This window comes from Rana temporaria, chromosome 2 (genome assembly GCF_905171775.1).
Source record: "Rana temporaria chromosome 2, aRanTem1.1, whole genome shotgun sequence".
Lineage (NCBI taxonomy): Eukaryota > Metazoa > Chordata > Amphibia > Anura > Ranidae > Rana > Rana temporaria.
This window is the reverse complement of record NC_053490.1, coordinates 192,961,693-192,975,110: the sequence shown is the minus strand read 5'-3', so window position 1 is coordinate 192,975,110 and position 13,418 is coordinate 192,961,693.

The window sequence follows — 13,418 nt, the reverse complement described above, 5'->3', positions numbered from 1 at the left end:
TGGGAAGGCGGACGCTGCATCCCTAACAATAGATGAGTCATCAGCTGTCAGCTGACTTTCCTGTTGACAGCTGAATGAAAATAAAAACATTGCTGAATTATACGGCAAAAGAAAATAAAACAAAAATTGCGGTGGGGTCCCCCCATTAAAAATAATAATAAATAAAAAATCCATAATAATATCCCATAGTTTGTAGACACTATAACTTTTTTGAAAACCAATCAATAGATGCTTATTTGTAATCTATTTACCAAAAATATGTATCAGAATACATATTGGCATAAATTGATGAATAAATTCGATTTTTTACTTTTTTTATTGGATATGTTTTATAGCAGAAAGTAAAAAATATAGTTTTTTTTCAAAATGATTATTTTTTTGTTTATAGCGCAGGGTTGTTGGGAAGAGGCATTTGTCCCCATCAACATGAGGACAAGGTGCTTTGGGGGTGGTGCCATCCCTGGTATGTATTTTGGGGAAGAACCCACGCCATTTTTTTTCAATTTTGGCATGGTGTTCTCCTTAACCCGGTTAACGACCATCTCACGAACGTATACGTTGGCAGAATGGCATGACTGGGCAAAGTGACGAATATTTACTTCACTTTGTAATTCTCACCGCAAAAGTTTGGACCCAAGCATCTCTCCATTCTGCCTAGTGACACTGACACTGATCGTCTGCTCCCTCTCTTCGGGAGCAGCGATCAGTGATGTGTCACTTGTAGCCATGCCCTCTAACAGTTAGAATCACTCCCTAGGACACACTTAACCCCTTCCTAGCCCCCTAGTGGTTAACCCCCTTAATTTCCAGTCACATTTATACAGTAATAAGTGCATTTGTATAGCACTGATCACTGTATAAATGTGAATGGTCCCAAAATAGCATCAAAAGTGTCCAATATGTCCACCATTATATCGCAGTCATGATAAAAATCGTTGATCACCGCCATTACTAGTAAAACAAAATATTAATAAAAATGCCATAAAACTATCCCCTATTTTGTAGATGCTATAACTTTTGCGCAAACCAATCAATAAATGCTTATTGCGATTTTTTTAACAAAAATATGTAAAATACATATTGGCCTAAACTGATTATTTTTTTTTTTTTTTTATGATTTATAAGTAATTTTTTATACAATTTTGGTGGATATTATAGCAAAAAGTAAAAACTATAGAATTTTTTTTTAAATTGTCGCTCTATTTTTGTTTAAAGCGCAAAAAATAAAACCACAGAGGTGATCAAATAACTCCAAAAGAAAGCTCTATTTATGGGGAAAAAAAGGACATCAATTTTGTTTGGGAGCGCGTCGCACGATCGCAAAATTTTCAGTTAAAGCGATGCAGTGCCAGATTGCAAAAAGTGGCACGGTCATTTGACAGGGAAATGGTCCGGGGCTGAAGTGGTTAAAATCCATACCAGACTTAAAGGGACTGGTATGGATTGAGGGACCCCACACCATCAATTTCTTGCAGCCATGAAAGTTAATTTCAAGGTCATTTTGCTTCAGCAGATTCTATACACAGTACTGATGTGCCATGTTGCAGGCAGACTAAGGGAACCCCCAGGTACTATATGTAAAGGCATTTTTCATTTTTATTGTTTAATTTTAAGCATCAATAAAATCACCGCTCCTGTAAAAACAATCTTTTTTTTAAATATTTTTGCATTGATAGTTGTCCCCCAGTACCAGGGCCCCTATACAAAATTTATGGCCAATAACTTGATTTCAATAAGAGCCTCTTAATACAAACAATAAAGTAATAGTGGTACCATCATAACTTGCATATAAGCCTTTGAAATATGAATTTTTATTTTTTAAATTTGGGTCCCATAGACTTTATTAAAAGTCTGAACTTTTTACATATTCCGGAGTTCTGGTGAAAACCCAACCCGAGGGGTGTTCGGCTCATCACTACTCAATAACAGGAAAAGCCTGAATAAGGACCAGTATATTTTACAAGGTGCAATTTAAAAATTTGCCATGAACTCAAGGAGGAATATATTAGGCTTTGCTACATGTCAGTTATTTTTTTTTTCTTTTTTTCAAAAACATTTTTATTGATTATACTTTGTTACAAAACATGCATAAGGGTCAAGAATGACACTGCGTACAATAGAAAAAAGGGGCATACATAGTACAGTAAGGCATCAAGTCTACAGACAAAGGATTGTCATGGCTGTCATAAGAGCATGCTTACTTAACAAATAACAAAAGGAATAACTATGCTCTAGGGATAGGATGCCTGGAGTCAGGGCTGTACTTCTACCATTGTAGCGTGTATGAAAGGTTGGGTAAGAAAAGCATAGGTAGAGAAGAAAAAGAGTAGTAGAAGAGGAGAGGAGGGGAAGAGGATGGGGATGAAATAAGTAGAAAGGAGAGAAGAAGATGGATCATCCGGGTGATAACTAGGTGAGCATCTCCACAAGGGGGGACTTTAGCTAGCTTATACATAAATTATATAGTGCACATGTACTAATTGAAACAATTATTAATTAAGCTCCACATAACTCAAAATCAGTCCCAAAATAACAGTGAAACATCTGAAACACCACAATGTAAATAGTGACTCATAAATCTTCACTCTTCATTCCATGCCATAAGTGCCTCCACCATTATGACCCTATAGCTCCCTATAAGACCTCATACATGGATCAGAAATCACTTTTTAAACTCTCTTCAAATGCAGGCATCAACTCCTGACTCCTTCTCCTCTCGATCCAGATTCACAGTTTATCTCACTTTTCCACTAAATCTAATTTTAAATAAACCCAATAGAGAAATACTTACATGTAGAAGTTGAAAAAATACATAAATATATTGATAAACAAAATGAAAAGTGTCACTTACAGATGACCACCATATGCATAAATCTCTGCACTATACAAATCCTGTATAATATACTGTAATATGCAGTATAAACCAAGGGAGTCCAGGGAAAACAAAATGCAACACAGAGTAAGTCCTAAAAAATGTGTTTGATCTAATGCCAGATATTCTGTTCATTAAGGTGAGCGGCCCATGCACCTATTGGTGGATTTTATTTATCTCCCTAGATTAAACACTGGATTACATGAGCCTAAATTTGTTTTATCACTGGATTCTGAAGCAATTATCTAGCACTTTCCCTTATGAACTTTTTTTGATATTCACACAGGACTACTGTTTTACTACACACTGTGGGCATTTCTGAATAATTTTTTGACACTTGTGTTGCATTTTGTTTTCACTGGACTTTGGTTTATTCTGGTCACCTGGAAACACCACTTTTCATTTTGTTGATTATAAATATATAACAGGAAAAATACTGCGCTTATTCAGAAACTTAGTGAAGTGAAAGCTGCGACTAAAAAAATGTTATACAACATAAACAACAAGAAGTCGCGCTAATAGTAACTCATAAAGAGGTCAGCGCAAATGAAACCATAATGCAAAACATGAAAAGCATGAATAAAATAAATAAAAATGCTGTGAACAAAATGATGTTCATATAATGTGTAGCCGCAATCAACAAAAGTAGTCCAAAGGTAAAAACAGTTCATATGCAGTGGTCTCCCAGTGAAAATCTTTTATCCACAAAAAGTCCTGGAAAAGTGATGTCAGAAAACACCTCCACCACGATCACACACTGACTCTTACCAGAGATGTACGATCTCTAAATTATTGGAGATCATAAACAGCATAGACCAATCGTTTCTTTGAATATTATCGCCAACCCAGGGGGCTCTCAGTGTTATGTTGCCTCGAGCAATGCACCGGTGGAAGGTATATGGAAGAGAGGAAGGAATTTACATAGCATAAAATCCTTGGGTGTTAATTTAAAATTATAAAGATGTACACTTACATAAATTCTGTGACATAGAGTGTTTAAAATTACAAGCCAGCCGGCTTCTCGAACGCGCAGCCCGTATCTTATGGGTCTGATCACTTGACGCGGTTAGCATCCAATCATGTACAAGCTGTTTTTTTATTTTCCTTGCATGTCCCCCTCAGATCTACAGTGACTGCACTTCCAAGGACTTGCCTTTAGTAAATAAACCCTATAGTGTGTTTCAACATTTTGCAATCCATAAGGCTATATTACATAATCCTATAAAAATGGTCAGTAGTTCATTGAAGGACTTTCGTACCTAGTCACCATAGATTGCCACATATACTGTTCGCAATAGAGAATATACCCTATGTAAAGTGCCAGAAACTTTACAAAAAGTAAAAAGGGCAACTCCATTCCTTAATAACATAACAAAAAAGAAACATAAGGGTATCAAAATGTTCATTGTGGTTTAATCAGTTGTTCTGACTTAAAGAGTCTATATACCCAATAACCCATATGTGACCAGGACTCATCGGATGTGTCAGTGTCACTTGAATACCTGTTATCATGGCGACCTTAGAAGATACTTTCTGCCAGATCTGCTTAAACGCCCTAAAACTCCAAAAGATATGCAAGTGTGCCCCCCTTTCTGGGCAATAGAGATGGGTCGAACGGACCCCTGTTCGGTTCGGACCAGAACGTTTGAACACCGCAAAAGTTCGGACCCGAATAATTAACCCCAATCAAGTCAATGGGATCCGAACGTCAAATATCAAAAGTGCCCATTTTGAAGGCTTAAATGCAAGTAATTGGGCATACAATGGTTATAGGGGTCTGGGTCCTGCCCTGGGAGACATGTATCAATAAAAAAAAAAGTTTGTGAAAAATGTCATTTTTAAATGAGCAGTGATTTTTTTTTATTTTTAAAGTGAAAGCCTAAAATTGAAAAATTCCTTCCAATATAGTGCCTGGGGGGTCCCCTTAGTCTAACTGTAAAGTGGCAGATCTGTGCCATGTCTAGAATCTGCTGCAGCAATATTTGTATTTATAAAGCCCAAAAAAAATGATTTTTTTTCTGCAAGCTGCCTTTATTTTGCTCAGCAACTGCTGGAGAGCCAGTGTGTATGATGAGGCCACAATGTAGTGCACTGGGAACAAGATTAGAGATTTTTGTTGATACATTCTGGTGTCACTTTGACTAAAACTGGTCTTTGGGTGTCGATGGTGGCTTCCCACCGTAACCCTATAGAGATAATCTTGATGTAAGCAAGAATTTGCCTTGCTGTAAAAAATTGCACTGATACGCACCTGTCAGACAGGTACTGAAAAATTGGTCTTTGACCACAACGTCCACCTTTGCCTGTGGACACATTTGTTGCTGGCCCTCTTACAGTGCGAAGGGAACATCTGCCTCTCCATGTTGTCCTCCCAGACATTATTGGGGGGGGAGGGGGTGGTGCTTATAAGCAAATGTAAAGGAGAAGTTGAAATCTGTACATAGATGCACTTTAATCAATGTAAATTGGTGTTTGGTATCCTTTAATTTGAGTACTCACACTACACAGACACACTCCATGGATACAATATAATATACTGCAATATAATGCACCAAATGTACAGTGACACAGAACTATATGGCGTTAAAGTGGCAGTAACACACGCAAAACAATAAGGCGTTTGACTGGCAGTAAGGAATGCAAAACAATATGGTGTTAAACTGGAAATAACGCACGCAAAACTATATGGCGTTAAACTAGCAGTAACGCACGCAAAACAATATGGCGTTAAACTGGCAGTAATGCACACAGAAGTAAATGGCGTTTAACTGGCAGTAACGAAATCAAATAGATGGTGTTCAACCGTCACTACACTGACGCTATCTGAACTGTATACTCTAGCTATACACTAATATCAAGATTACTGAAGGGTCTCACTACACTACAGTGAAACCATCTGAGCTGTCCCTACTCGACACTAATGTATGTATAAATGTATGTATGTATAAATGACACGGTTTGACTACACTACAGTGAAACCATCTGAGCTGTCCCTACTCTAGCTGCACACTATACAAAGCTGAATGATGGTCCTCCTCACTACACTCACACTATCCCTAGACTGACACTAAACTAATGTTCTACACTGACAATTGAAGCAAAATAACACACTAACTAGCTAATAGCACTGAACAGAGCCCTGTTCTATCTCTTTCCACGCCAACATCACACTGATAATGGCTGCAATTGCAAGAATACTTTTATACTGTGGGGCGGGAATGAGCCATGATTGGATAAAGTCATGATGACAGTGTCCAATCATGATTCTGACAGTGCTCTGTGCCCTGGTTGGCTGAAGTTTTCACTGCTTCAGACAATCAGGGCTTGCAATGCACTGTTCAGTGACACAATGCATTGTGGACAGTTCGGGGGGCCGAACAAATGGTCGAACATCCCAAAAGTTTGGCTGTTTCCCGAACGACCGAACAGCAAAAGTTCAGCCCGAACTTATGCTTGGGCCGAACCTACTGGGCAACCCCTGAAACAAACTTAGTCCCAAGCGTTGGGTAGGAACTGTTGGGTAGATTCACATACAATTGTCTAAAATTAGGACGGCCTAGCCTAGTCTTTTTAGGCTACACCGCCGTAAATTATTTAGGCTATTAGTGATTCTCAAACCACTTACCTTCAAATTTTCGGCGGCGTAGCCTAAAACGAGTGGGCTTAAGCGCGCCTAATTCAAATGACTGGGAGGGGGGCGTGTAGTATGGAAATGAGGCTTGACCTCACGTTTGACGTTTTTTACACTGCGCATGCGCCGGGCGACTACATTTCCCAGTGCGCATTGTGGCTAAGTAGGCCGTACGGGCCTATTGATTTTGACGCATACGTAAACGACGTAAATCCTGATTCGCGGACGACTTGCGCAAACGACATTAAAAATTCGAACCTCGCGGAGGGAACGGCGGCCATACTTAACATTGTTATTCCACCTCATAGGTGGAATAACTTTTGGCGGCCTATCGCGTATGGAAACGACGTAATGCGACGGTGTAGGCCCGGCGTACGCTCGTGAATCGTCGTGAATCGGCATATCCCCTCATTTACATAATCTAGGCCGGCTGCAATGTAAGCGCCACCTAGCGGTAAGCCAAAACATTGCAATCTAAGATAGGATGGCGCAAGCCGTCCTATCTTAGATATGTTTAAGTGTATCTCTGTTAGAGAATACACTTAAACATAGGTCGGCTTAGATTCAGAGTTAGGTCGGCTTATCTGTAGATCAGCCGGCCTAACTCTTTGTGAATCTACCTATAAGTACTTTTGAAGGGGTGTAGTACCACCTAGTGTGAAGTTTAATGACAGTTTCCGTCACTGCCTTGGACTATTGCGCGGTCATGCAACGTTGTACCCAAACAAAATTGACATCCTTTTTTCCCCACAAATAGAACTTTCTTTTGGTGGTATTCCATCACCCCTGCGGTTTTAATTTTTTGCGCTATAAACAAAAGAAGAGTGACAATTAAAAAAAAAAAAACACAGAGGGCCATATTCTCAGAAGAGTTACGACGGAGTATCTTTTTGACCCGCGTATCTATGCGAGTGATTCCTAGAATCATTTTTGCATAGATACGCTGTAGATCCGACAGGTGTAAGTCACTTACACTGTCGGATCTTAAATGTAATTCGCCACCAGCCGCTAGGTGGCGTTTACGTTCAGGTCTCATTTGTTTATGCAAATTAGCCTGATACGCCGATTCCCAAATGAAATCGCGTCGCGTAACCGTCGCTTACGTCGTTTGCGTAAGCGTAAGGTTACCCCTGCTATATGAGGGGTAACCTTACGCCAGTCCCACGTATGCCATGTTAAGTATGGCGTCGGGTCCGCGTCGTCTTTTCCCGTCGGGTACGTCGTTTTCGTAAGTCGTTCTTGAATACGACTTTACGTCAATGACGCACACGTCGGCGTCATTGACGTTTTCCGCCCCCTTTGAAATACGCGGGGATACGCCGGGCCTTTTACACTACGCCTTCGCAAACTACGGAGCAAGTGCTTGAGGAATATGGCACTTGCTCCAGTAAGTTGGGGCGGCGTAGTGTAAATGGCTTACGCTTGGGCCGCGGGAAAAGTACGAGAATCTGGCCCAATATCTTTAACTTTTTGCTATAATAAATATCCTACATTTGTTTTTCAAAAAAATCTATTTTTTTCCTCAGTTTAGGCTGATATATTTTCTTCTACATATTTTTGGTAAAAAAAAAAAAAAACCCGCAATAAGCGTATATTAATTGGTTTACGCAAAAGTTATCTCGTCTACAAAATAGGGGATAGATTTAAGGCATTTTTATTATTTTTTTTTACTAGTAATGGCGGTGATCTGCGATATTGCAGCAGACAGATCGGACACTTTTGACCCATTTTTGGGACCATTGACAACTATACAGTGATTAGTGCTATAAAAATGCACTTATTACTGTATAAATGTCACTGGCAGGAAAGGGGTTAACACTAGTGGACGAAAAAGGGGTTAACTGTTCACTAGGAGGTGTTCTAACTGTGGGGGGTTGGAGTGACTGGGAGGGATGATAGATCGTTGTTCATACATTGTATGAACACACGATCAGTCTCCTCTTCCCCTGAGAGAACCGTGGTCTGTGCGTTTACACACACAGATCACGGTTCTCAGTCTGTCACGAGCGATCGCGAGTGGCCAGTGATCGTCGCGCCTCTCGAGCACGTGTATCGGCTCTGTGTATACGCTGCAGCCCCTAGTGGCCAAAAGGCGAAGCAACATAAGGTAACGTCGCTTCGCCCAGTTGTGCCATTCTGCCGCACCCAAAATTGTCCTAGAATTCGCAGTAGAGATGGGCCAAACACCCCGTTTGGTTTTGGAACTCCGAACAGTGAAAATGTTTTGACCCGAATGGCGAACTCTATTAAAGTTTATGGACCCAATTTGATAAATCAAAAGTCACAATTTTGAAGGCTTATATGCAAATAATTGGCCATAAAAAGGATACATATTTAGGTAGATTCAGAAAGAGTTAGGCCGGCTTATCAGTAGATAAGCCGACCTAACTCAGAATCTACGCCGACTTATGTTTAAGTGTATTCTCAATCAGAGATACACTTAAACATATCTAAGATACGACGGCTTGCGCCGTCCTATCTTAGGTTGCAATATTTCGGATGGCCGCTAGGTGGCGCTTCCATTGCGGTCGGCGTAGAATATGTAAATTAGTAGATACGCCGATTCACGAACGTACGCCCGGCCGACGCAGTACTTTTACGCCGTTTACGTAAGAGATAGGCCGCGTAAAGTTAGAGCTAGGCCCTAATTGGAATATTAATGTTAAGCATGGCCATTGTTCCCGCGTCGAAATTAGCCGCAATGCACACTGGGAATTATAGGCGCCCGGCGCATGTGCAGTTAGGAAAAAACTTCAAAACGTAAGGTCAAGCTCCATTAACATAAAACACGCCCCCTTACACACATTTGAATTAGGTGCGCTTACGCCCGCCCACTTTAGGCTACGCCGCCGTAACTTAGCAGGCAAGTACATTGTGAATCATGTACTTGCTTCGCTAACTTACGGCGGCGTAGCCTAAATGCCTTAAGCTACGTCGCCGCAAAGTTGCGGCAATGTATGTGAATCTAGGCAATATTGTTTTTGCAGGAGCAGTGATTTTAATGATGCTTAAAGTGCAACAATAAAAATAAAACATTTCTTTAAATATAGGGCTTAGTCTGAATATAAAGTGGTACATCTGTAGCATGTATAAAACATGCTGCTGCAAAAATTACATTTCTATAGAAATTACATTTAAATTGCTGGCAATCCAATGCCAAAAAAAAAAAAAACAATTGTGCCCCCCCCCCCACCCAGTCCATACCAGGCACTTCGGGTCTGGTATGAATTTTGAGGAGAACCCCAAAATTCATACCAGACCCTTATCCGAGCACACAGCCTGGCAGTCTACGAAAGGGGAGGGACAAGCAAGCGGCCTGGTGTGGACTGGGGTAGGGGAACCCCACGCCAGTTTTTTTTACTTTTTAATTGCTGGTAATGCAATTTTTTTGACAGCTGATTCATCGGTTTTTAAGAACGCCATGGCTGGCTTCTCATCCGCTTGTTAACAACCAGCTATTCACTATGCCCTAATTGGACAAAGCTTTGCCCAATCAGGGCTCAGAATGCTCTGAGCCGCACACAGTGCATTGCAGGGCATCCTGCGGCCACCCCTCCCCCTCCCCTTTTCAGGCCTGGCTTCTACTGGCAAAATTATATGGTCAGTATAGTAAAACACCTGATTGTTGCTATAAAACACCTGTGCAATTTCTCCTGCTTCTAGTAATTTACAGGTACCTGGATAAGTGGGCTCTGACTGGTCCAGGTAGAGCAGGTGACCGCTGGAAGGTTCTGGATTCCGGATGGACCCTATATAAGGCTACAGCTGCGTCCACTCAGGGCTGTTGGCTGGGTACTGGACTTTGATCCTGCGGGCCCGCCATGAACTCACTCCTGAGGGAACTCCTTGTGAGAGCAGAAAGCACCGGAGGGGAAGACTGGATCCGCCGCTGCCTGGCCATGGAAGATTCGGCTGAAGAACGGACCGCAGATGTGGGAGAAGGACCGTCGGCGACACACGCGGCAACCGAGGAGGAACAGCGCCATGATGCCAGCCCTCCCACCTCGAGACCCAGACGCAGCTGTGCGGCGGAGCGGGCTGTAGCCGCAACGCCTGAAGAAGAGGAGTCCCGACGCCAGCAGGAGAATGCAGTCGCCACCCCTACAGTGAGGAGGTCTGGCCGAGGCAAGCGGGCCCCCTCCTCCTCCCCATGCAGACCTGGTGGAAAAGGGAGCCGTGGGCGGCGCGCAGCCGTGCCTTCAGCTCCTGGCCCAGCTCCTATACCAACGAGCAGCACACACCAGCCGCCAGGGCGCCACCTACAGGACGGAGGCCAGATCGCACCGGAGGCTCTGCAAGGTAAATTAACCCCTGCTCTACCAGTAATGTTGCCTCAGGCTGCTCACAATGGTTCTGTCCCTCTGCTGGATTCTCTCCTTTCTTCTTTGTCTAAAATTGCTGAGGCAGTGGTGTCCCAGCAAAACTCACCTGCTGTACCCTCTGTACCTGCTTTACCTGTGAATAATTCTCCTGTTAAAGTGTGGTCTAATGTTAATATTCCTGCTTCTACAGTTATGCATACACCTGTTCTTACTAACACTTATCCTACAACAGAATTATTTAATCATCCTGTCCCTGAAACATCTGTCCGGGAGGTAATGCCCTGTGCACTATCACCCCTGGGTTTTCATTTAACTACATCTCTAAAAGAAAAAATTTGGAAAGGGGAATTCATTGACATGCTGTCTCTACTTCCCTCTGCCAAAGAATTTTTGCGCACAGACAGAAGGGTGGATGATAGGTCAGAGGATGATAGAAGGAGGCCGGTAGCCAGGTCCTTTTTTAATTGGCTGCAGGCCTTCTGCATCTTCGCTAGCGTAATGGGAGAAAAATTCCCGGATCGCTGCAGCGGCCTTTTCCAGCATGTGGAAATCATACTGGAAGCATACAAAAGCTTTGGTGGTTTCGGATGGTTTGCATACGATGAATCCTTCCGCCAGAAGTTGGCTGTTTATCCCAGCCTGCAATGGGGCATGAAGGACGTAGGCCTCTGGCTAAATCTTATTGTTCCCCAGAGATCCGTCCCTCCGAAACCAACGCCTCTAGTCAATAGCACTGGCCAGTCTCCATACAAGAAAGGTTACTGCTATTCTTTCAATGAAAGTCAGTGCAAGTGGGGTAATTCTTGCCGCTTTAAACATGAATGCTCCTTCTGTTCAAGTCCACACCCCGTGGCAAAATGCTTTAAAAAGAACACCCCTACCAGCTCCCAAAGGGATATTTTTTCCAAAAGCCTGCACGCCAGTGAGGCTGGAAAACATGCTCCATTGGTTGGCAATCTATCCAGACAGGGTGAAGGCCAGCCTCTTAATTGAAGGTTTTAGGGATGGTTTTCCTTTACCAACTTTTACAGGTATAGGTTGCCAACCAGTAAAAAATTTGAAATCAGTGGACAGGTTTCCTGAGGTTGTCCGGAAAAAAATATTAAAAGAAGTCAGAGAGGGTAGAGTAGCAGGTCCTTTTGCCTCGCCACCTTTTGTTAATTTCCGCATTTCTCCCCTGGGTATCGTACCAAAAAAGGAACCCAATGCTTATCGTTTAATTCACCATCTATCATTCCCGGCGGGGAGCTCATTGAATGACGATATAGACACTTCCCTTTCTTCAGTCTCCTATTCAACTTTTGAGGATGCCATAAAGGTGATCCGGCGCCTTGGTCAAGGCGCGCTATTGGCTAAGGCGGACATTAAAGCTGCCTTTAGGCTGCTGCCTATTGCCCCATTTTCGTTCAACTCGTTAGGTTTTTGTTTTGAAGACAAGTATTTTTTCGATATGTGTCTACCAATGGGGTGTTCACTATCCTGCGCTTATTTTGAGTCGTTCGCGTCCTTTTTACAATGGGTTGTATCTTTTGAGTCAGGTCTGGACTACATAGTCCATTACCTGGACGACTATCTCTTCGTCGGGCCGGCAGGTTCCCCGGCATGTTTGCAGCTGTTGCAGCTTTTTTCAAAAATATCGGCTCATTTGGGTATTCCCCTAGCAGAAGAGAAGACCATCCTCCCGTCGGTGTCCCTCGAATTCTTGGGTATCACAATTGACACCCTTGCCTTAGAATTTCGGTTGCCAGAAAGCAAAATCGATCGTCTGAAATTGGTCATAATTGGTATGCTTCGAAAAAAGAAGGTTTTATTGAAGGAGCTCCAATCCTTGCTCGGCCTGTTGGCATTCGCGTCCAGAATCATGCCGGTCGGCAGAATATTTTCACGTCGTTTGTCATTGGCAACATCGGGGCTCAAATCTCCGTTTTCGCACGTTCGATTATCTGCAGAACTGAAAGATGACCTGTCGGTATGGTTTAAATTTTTTGATCAGTATAACGGGAGGTCATTTTTCCAAACGGATTTTGTTTTGGCTACTGAGCTAGAGCTTCACACTGATGCAGCGGGCTCCTTGGGCTTCGCGGCCATATGGCAAACACACTGGCTTTGCGGCGCCTGGCCTGCCTCTTGGGTGACCCGAAAACTCACCAAGAATATTGTTTTGCTGGAATTTTTTCCTATTGTGGCAGCTTTCGAACTTTGGAGTGTTCACTTCGCGAACAAGCGTATAACGGTGCAGACGGACAACAAAGGGGTGGTGTTTGCCATAAATTGTCTCTCTTCCAAATCCTTGTCAGTAGTCAGGTTGATCCGGCATTTTGTTTTGCTTTGTCTAAAACATAATATTTGGGTGAAGGCTCAGCATATTCCTGGTAAGGCTAACACTATTGCGGATGCTCTATCCCGTTTTCAGATGTCACGGTTCCGGCAGTTATTCCCGCAGGCAGATCCCGAGGGTTGTGTATGCCCAGCTCATCTGTGGGACCTGATATAGCAAGCCTTTATGCAGTAATCCAGAACTCTGTATCCCCTCATACTTGGTCGGGCTATTCGGCCGCTTGGAATCGATGGTTAGTTTTCTGTAGATCCCTGG